We start from the raw sequence: 7,976 nt of genomic DNA, 5'->3' as shown, positions 1-7,976 counted from the left end.
GATCTCTGAAGGCATCGACGCTGACAATGGCCCAGCCTACAGCACCGGTTGTTTTTGTCCAGCCCAGTGAGCCCCTGCTTCCATGGACGACCGGATGAAGATGCGGGAGACTGGATGGACCTTTTCGATCGTGTGGCAGAATTCAACGGCGAAAAGACGAACATCCTCCGCCGCCGACGACCACTAACGACTACGCAGCCAATTCACCGCAGCTCCACACGACGACATCGACGACAACACGACCAGAGTGCAAGCAGACACCGCCGCCCAGCGAAGTAACATTGGTATGCCCCGGCCATGACCTGAAGAAACGACGGAGCCGAGATCGGACACTAAGGCCCACGTGCAATGCCAGGACGCGAACAAGTGACCTTGAAGTTGATATCGTCGGTCGCAGAGTCATTGCCCTAGTAGACACCGGAGCTGACTATTCAGTCATTAGTGGACCGTAAGCCTCTCAGCTCAGAAACGTTACCACCGTTTGGGATGGCCCTCTGATTCGCACCGCAGGTGGCAACCTGATTACTCCATCGGGACGATGCATTGCAAGAATAACCGTAAATGGGCATACTTACCCCACCAGCTTTGTGGTCTTGCAGCAGTGCTCCCGCGACGTGATTTTAGGCATGGATTTCCTAAATGAACATAGGGCTATCATCGACCTGCGATCCTAGCTCATCAACCTCTGTGCAGACAAAGCCATTCCTGCTACGACGACTTCGACGCCACACATCGCTCTAAACGTCCTCGATGAAGAATTGACCGTCCCGCCCCGATCAAGCATCGCAGTCTGCGTAGGTAGCGCAAACATCGAAACCGCTGAAGGCATCATCGAAGGAAATATCCAATTGCTCTTAGAACGAGGTGTCGGCATCGCAAGAGGCATCGCGAAATTTCGGAGAGGTCAAGCTCAGGTGCTGGTAACAAACTTCTCCGAAGAATACCGGCATCTCAACAGGGGCACGACGATCGCTTTTCTCGACGAATTAGCGGACCTCAAAGACGTGTTCGCCCTCCACGACCAAACGCTGGAAGACGCACCGGACCTATTCCGTCAGCCCACATTTGACATCAACCCGGCATTGACCCACAGCAGGAAAGACCAGATTCTCAGTCTTCTTCCAAGCTACGCGGAGTGCTTCTCGTCATCATCGAAGGTACGACAAACACCACTGGCCAAGCACCGCATTATAACGAACGAACACGCCCGACCTCTGCGCCAAAGCCCATATCGTGTATTGCCGCGAGAACGCCAGGCCATACGCGATCAAGTTCAGGAAATGCTGCGTGATGACGTAATCCAGCCATCGAAGAGCCCCTGGGCGGCACCAGTCGTTTTGGTGAAGAAGAAAGACGGCACACTTCGCTTCTGCGTTGATTACCGCCGCTTGAATAGCATTACTAAGAAGGATGTCTACCCGCTTTCCCGCATCGACACTCTCGACCGGCTCTGCAATGCAAGGTACTTCAAATCGATGGACCTGAAGAGCGGATATTGGCAAATTGAGGTCGACGAGAGATATCGCTAGAAGACAGCATTCATCACACCGGACACTCTTTTTGAGTTCAAGGTGATGCCATTTGGCCTCTGCTCCGCACCAGCCACATTTCAGCGAGTAATGGACACAGTTCTGGCAGGCTTGAAGTGGCAAATTTGTTTGGTATATTTGGACGACGTTGTTGTCTTCTCGTCAAACTTTGAAGACCACCTAAAACGACTACAGACAGTACTGGAAGCTATCAAGTCATCGGCACTAACGCTAAAAGCAGAGAAGTGTCACTTCGCCTACGAAGAACTCCGGTTCCTAGGTCACATCGTTAGCAAGGACGGTATTCGCCCAGACCCGGAGAAAACAGCTGCAATCGCACAATTCCCACCGCGTGCCGACAAGAAAGCTGTGCGCCGATTCCTTGGGCTGTGCGCTTATTATCGACGGTTTGTCAGAAACTTTTCGCGGATCGCCGAACCGTTGACGCAGCTTACAAGGACTGACGTACCTTTTAAATGGGGAGCGCCGCAAGGAGAAGCTTTCGACGAACTTAAGCGGCACCTGCAATGCCCTCCTGTACTTGGCCACTTAGATGAAAACGCCGAGACCGAAATTCACACCGACGCGAGCAGTTTGGGCTTAGGAGCCGTTCTCGTCCAGAAGAATGCCGGACAGGAGAAAGTAATCGCCTACGCGAGCAGGTTCCTCACAAAAGCCGAAGTCAATTACTCGACGACCGAGAAGGAGTGCCTCGCGATCATCTGGGCCACTTCTAAGTTTCGTCCATACCTATACGGCCGACCATTCAAGGTGGTAAGCGACCATCATGCACTCTGCTGGCTGGCTAATTTGAAAGATCCCTCCGGCCGCCTTGCCAGATGGAGCCTACGACTTCAAGAATTTGACTTGACTGTAGTCTATAAGTCGGGCCAGAAGCATTCCGACGCAGACTGCTTATCACGCGATCCCGTCGACGCTCCACCGAAAGGCGATGACGACGATGCCTTTTTAGGACCGGTAAGCACCAGCAGTTTCGCAGAACAACAGCGATCAGACCCTGAGCTGAAAGCGCTAGCCGATTGCTTAGAAGGAAAGACTACTTCCCCTCCTGGTGTGTTCAGGCGACATTTGTCATCGTTCGCGTTAAGCAATGGCCTCCTTGTGAAGAAGAACTTCGCAGCCAACAAAACCGCGCAGCTTCTTGTAGTGCCTAAAAACCTCCGGCAGGAAATTCTGCATGAGTTGCACGATGAGCCCACAGCAGGCCATCTCGGATTTGCGCGCACGTTGCGTCGAATCCAGGAGAAGTATTACTGGCCGCGACTGCCTGCCGAAGTTGCCCACTACGTGAAGACATGTCGTGAGTGCCAACGACGCAAGACGCCGCCTATCAGACCAGCAGGACTACTAAACCCGATTCCGCCCCAGACCTGCCCTTTCAACAAATTGGAATGGATCTCCTCGGCCCCTTCCAGCTTCGTCTATGGGTAACAAGTGGATCATCGTGGCCACTGACTACCTTACCCGCTACGCCGAAGCAAAAGCATACCAAATGGTACCGCGGCATAAGGCGCCAAATTTTTTGTCGAACAAATTCTCCTGCGACATGGCACCCCAGAAGTGCTCATCACGGACAGGGGAACGGCGTTTACGGCAGAGTTGACGCAAGCCATCTTGGAATACAGTCATACAAGCCATCGACGAACAACTGCGTACCATCCCCAGACCAATGGTCTTACGGAGCGCCTGAATAAAACGATCGCGGACATAATCCCCGTGTACGTCGACGCTTAACACAAGACCTTGGACGCCATCTTGCCGTACGTGATCTTCGCGTATAACACGGCAGTCCAGGAGACGACCAGAGCGACCCCGTTTAAGCTTGTGTACGGCAGGAAGCCCACGACAACGCTCGACGCAATGCTGCCGCACGTAACCAACGAGGACAACCTTGACGCCACCGCCTACCTGCAGCGTGCAGAGGAAGCCCGACGACTCGCACGGCTGCGTATTAAAGACCAACAGCGCACCGGCAGCCGACGATACAATTTACGGCGGCGCCACGCAGAGTACAATCCAGATGACCAAGTGTGGGTTTGGACACCAGTTCGCCGTCGCGGATTAAGTTAAAAGTTGTTGCGTCGATACTTTGGGCCGTACAGAATCATTCGCCGCGTCGGATCACTGGACTATGAAGTCATTCCTGACGGAATGTCAGCGTCACAACGACGACGCGCACGCCCAGAAATTGTACATGTTGTACGACTGAAGCCATATCACTCGCGTCAAAGAATGTGTGGTGTTTAAACATTGCAGTGTTTATGTCTGAGTTGCTTTGTTTTGGAACATCGAGGCGATGTTTTTTTTAAGGGGGGAGTAATGCCGCGAAACCTTCAAAACTGGGGCCGTATTACAGACGGCTCACACTCACAATCACACTCACACTCACAATCTTCCTATTGGCCAGCGGCAAAACGGCGGGAGTGGCCGTCCTTTACATCATCGACGTCTGCTGTTTACGTCATGAACACACTTGAAGTGGTGACGCCGACTACGGGCCAATTGTGAGCGGGGGATGTGAGCGACGCGAGCCGCTCACAACTCGTTTGTGAGCGCGCTCACAAAGTGAAAATGGACGCCATCCTGTATGCAGCGGCCGGCGTGGTTGTGAGGCGGTCTAGGCGGTCGCGACGGCGTCGACGCGACGACGACGAAGGAGGGTGTACGAAGACCCCTTTGACTTGGCCGACGAAGTGTTTCGACGAATGTTTCGCCTCGAGAAGGAGAGAGTGCAGTGGCTGTGCGACGAACTCGGTGACGAACTGACAAGTGTGCGGCCGGGTGCGCTGTCAGTGCGGCGGCAGGTACTGTGTGCGCTACGTTTTTTCGCCACGGGAGGCTACCAAGCCGCCGTTGGCAATGAGGCGTATATCGGCCTCGCACAGCCGACGGTGAGCAAGTGTGTGCGACGGGTGGCGGAGGCTATTTGTAAGGTCGGTGCGCAGAGGAATTGGGTGCGGTTCCCTCTATACAACGAGGAGAAGGCGGCGGCGAAGGAAGCCTTCCTTCGCCACGGCAGCATCCCCGGCGTCGTCGGCTGTGTCGACGGCACGCTCATTGCCATCAGAGCGCCCCGGGGCAATGCTGCCCACAAAGCCGCTTTCTGGAGCCGCAAGGGGTACTACGCCCTTAACACAATGATAGTGAGTACACTTTTCTTGATGCACTGCTCGGGCAGAGTGCACCCCGATAGTAGAAGCTAACGAGTAGTACGCTTCTGTTGTACTTGTTTTCAGATCTGTGACGCCAACATGAGAATCACCGCAGTAGGCCCCCGCTGCCCCGGATCGTGCCACGATGCCTTCTCGTGGCGCTACTCATCTCTTCATAAAGAGGTCGAGGCAGGCCTGCTGCGTGACGGCGAGTTTCTTTTGGGTAAGCAGTAAAAGAACCTGTCGGTCTTCGGACGATGCATTGGCTGATGTGCAAAGTAACTCACTTCCTGTGAAGCTATAATTAGCAAATGTTAAATTACGAGCAGCATATCTCACGTGCATCGACGTCTTTGGATTGCTTCTATTACAGTTGGAACACAGGACATACTACATTGTAGAAATGCATGTCTAGTTTAAGAGAAAACAGTTGAAAGCGTTTGTGTGGTACTTGTTTTAGTACGAAAGTGCCGGATCACTTACAGAAAATTAAAAGTTGCAAGGTTGGACTTGATGCGGTGTTTGCTTAAATATGACATTCATGCATTGTCTGCATATCCATGGATGTCATGTTTGGCAATTCCTTAGTGTGGGGTACTTCTTGTGAACCTTGCGTTGTATACTGCAGCATGGTGCGAGACTGTTGTGGGCGTAGGGTGTACTTAACTGCATGCCATATTTCAATATGCAGGAGACAGCGGCTACCCGTTGGAGCCATGGTTGCTAACTCCAGTTCCAGGGCATCCCAGTCCAAGCTCTCCCGAGGGGTTATACAACGCGGCACACGGCTCCATGCGGTCGGTGGTGGAGCGTTGCATAGGCGTGCTTAAAAGCCGCTTCCGGTGCCTGCAAAGGTACCGGGCGCTCCACTACCAGCCAGACCGTGCAACATACATCATTGCAGCGTGTGCCGCGCTGCATAACCTCTGCTTGGATTGCCCCGTGCCCTTGGATGAGGAGGAGGCAGCTGGCTCCGACGACAATGGGCCGCCTCTACGTGCCGGCTACTTGGCGGGCTCACGGTCGCGCCATACGTACCTGCAAGGTAAAGCCGTGCGCAGTCGTGTTGTGAGCCTGTTCGCGAGAACACCTCTTCAAAGGCTTGCACACCTGCGCGCGGTACGTCAACAACTGCGGCGCCAAGTGCAGCATAGCAGCCGGCCATGACAGCCTCCTGTAGCTGGCCAACTCGTCGTCAACTTTGCCTCGACCTCGTGTGCGTGCAAGGAAACCTGCCGTGGCGAAGAAGCACACGTCCACACCAGCTGCTTCACTGGCAATGCACGCGGCTGGACTCCTCCCATTTCATCGGCGAGTTCGTTGTACAGTCGGTGGACGTCCTCCTTCTCGAGACGTGACATCCGTCGAAACACCTTGTCGGGCAAGTCAAGGGTGTCTTCGTACATCCTGCTTCGGTATTGGTGCAAACTGTATCGGTGTGAACTGTGCCGGCTACTTGGTGGGCTCACGGTCGCGCCGTACATACCTGCAGGGTTAAGTCGTGCACAGTCGTATTGTAAGCCTGTTCACGAGAACCCCTCTTCAAAGGCTTGTACATCTGCGCGCGGTACGTCAACAACTGCGGCGCCAAGTGCAGCATAGCAGCCGGCCATGACCGCCTCCTGTAGCTGGCCAACTCGTCGTCAACTTTGCCTCGACCTCGTGTGCGTGCAAGGAAGCCTGCCGTGGTGAAGAAGCACACGTCCACACCAGCTGCTTCACTGGCAATGCACGCGGCTGGACTCCTCCCATTTCATCGGCGAGTTCGTTGTGCAGTCGGTGGACGTCCTCCTTCTCGCGGCGTGACATCCGTCGAAACACCTTGTCGGGCAAGTCAAGGGGGTCTTCGTACATCCTGCTTCGGTATTGGTGGAAACTGTATCGGTGTGAACTGTGCCGGCTACTTGGTGGGCTCACGGTCGCGCCATACATACCTGCAAGGTTAAATCGTGCACAGTCGTATTGTAAGCCTGTTCACGAGAACACCTCTTCAAAGGCTTGCACACCTGCGCGCGGTACGTCAACAACTGCGGCGCCAAGTGCAGCATAGCAGCCGGCCATGACCGCCTCCTGTAGCTGGCCAACTCGTCGTCAACTTTGCCTCGACCTCGTGTGCGTGCAAGGAAGCCTGCCGTGGCGAAGAAGCACACGTCCACACCAGCTGCTTCACTGGCAATGCACGCGGCTGGACTCCTCCCATTTCATCGGCGAGTTCGTTGTACAGTCGGTGGACGTCCTCCTTCTCGAGACGTGACATCCGTCGAAACACCTTGTCGGGCAAGTCAAGGGGGTCTTCGTACATCCTGCTTCGGTGTTGGTGCAAACTGTATTGGCGTGAAATGTGTGTGTGTGATGGAATGAATAATGAATGAGAGGATGAATAAATGAACATATCGCAAGGAAGCAGCAACTGCTTGTAATGCATGGTTGATAAGCAATCAGTATGCAGCTTTATTTATCTGCATTTCGTAAATGTGAATATTCCGCAGTAAGACAAACTGTTTACTGTAGCATTGGCAGTATATCCTATAAACCTTTATAAATTGTACACAAAATGTATTGCACAGACACAGATAAATAAAAAAGCTCTCATTATTACAACCCATAACATCACTCAATAGTTTGCCCATATTCTAAATTGAGAGGAGCAAATGACGCAAGGATACCGGAAAATGACTACAAGGCCACACTAACGTGTTCGTTACACTTCTAAAGCAGGACAAGAAGCATTACACATGGAAATATGCAACGCAGAGCATAGAGTTCGAAAATTAGATGGTTACTATTACAAAAGCACTCCCCGCGCGTGGCATCACTACACTGTGTGGACAAAGTTATCACAGCACGGCCACATAAGTGACACTTTGCAAAACAATTGTGCAAGAAAACATTTCCCACCAACCAAAACCACATAATTTCTTGCCCAAGCCGAGCGTGGCAGGTGCTAGTTGTGTGTTGTGGTACTGGCGTTCCAACTGTATATCACACTATGGTCACCTCCTGTATTTATGTGTAGCTTGAGCATCACATTTCGCTCTACATTCGTGTAGCTCAACGTTGCCATGTAAGAAGGTACGCGAAGACATTGAGTTCTTTTGGCTCTATCACATGCCTGTCTGCTCTGCTCATATCACTTATATGCTTTTAATACAAAAAAAAACAGTTTTGCTCCACACTCCTACCGGAAAACATATGGAAAGCGAAAAATAAAAATGACAAAAAACAAAAGCAAGATCACAGAAAAAAAAATGCTTTCACACTACTGCACTTCGCA

The sequence above is a fragment of the Amblyomma maculatum genome, chromosome 11 (genome assembly GCF_055883805.1).
Source record: "Amblyomma maculatum isolate TAMU_Amacu chromosome 11, ASM5588380v1, whole genome shotgun sequence".
Classification (NCBI taxonomy): Eukaryota; Metazoa; Arthropoda; class Arachnida; order Ixodida; family Ixodidae; genus Amblyomma; species Amblyomma maculatum.
This window is presented reverse-complemented; position numbering follows the sequence as displayed.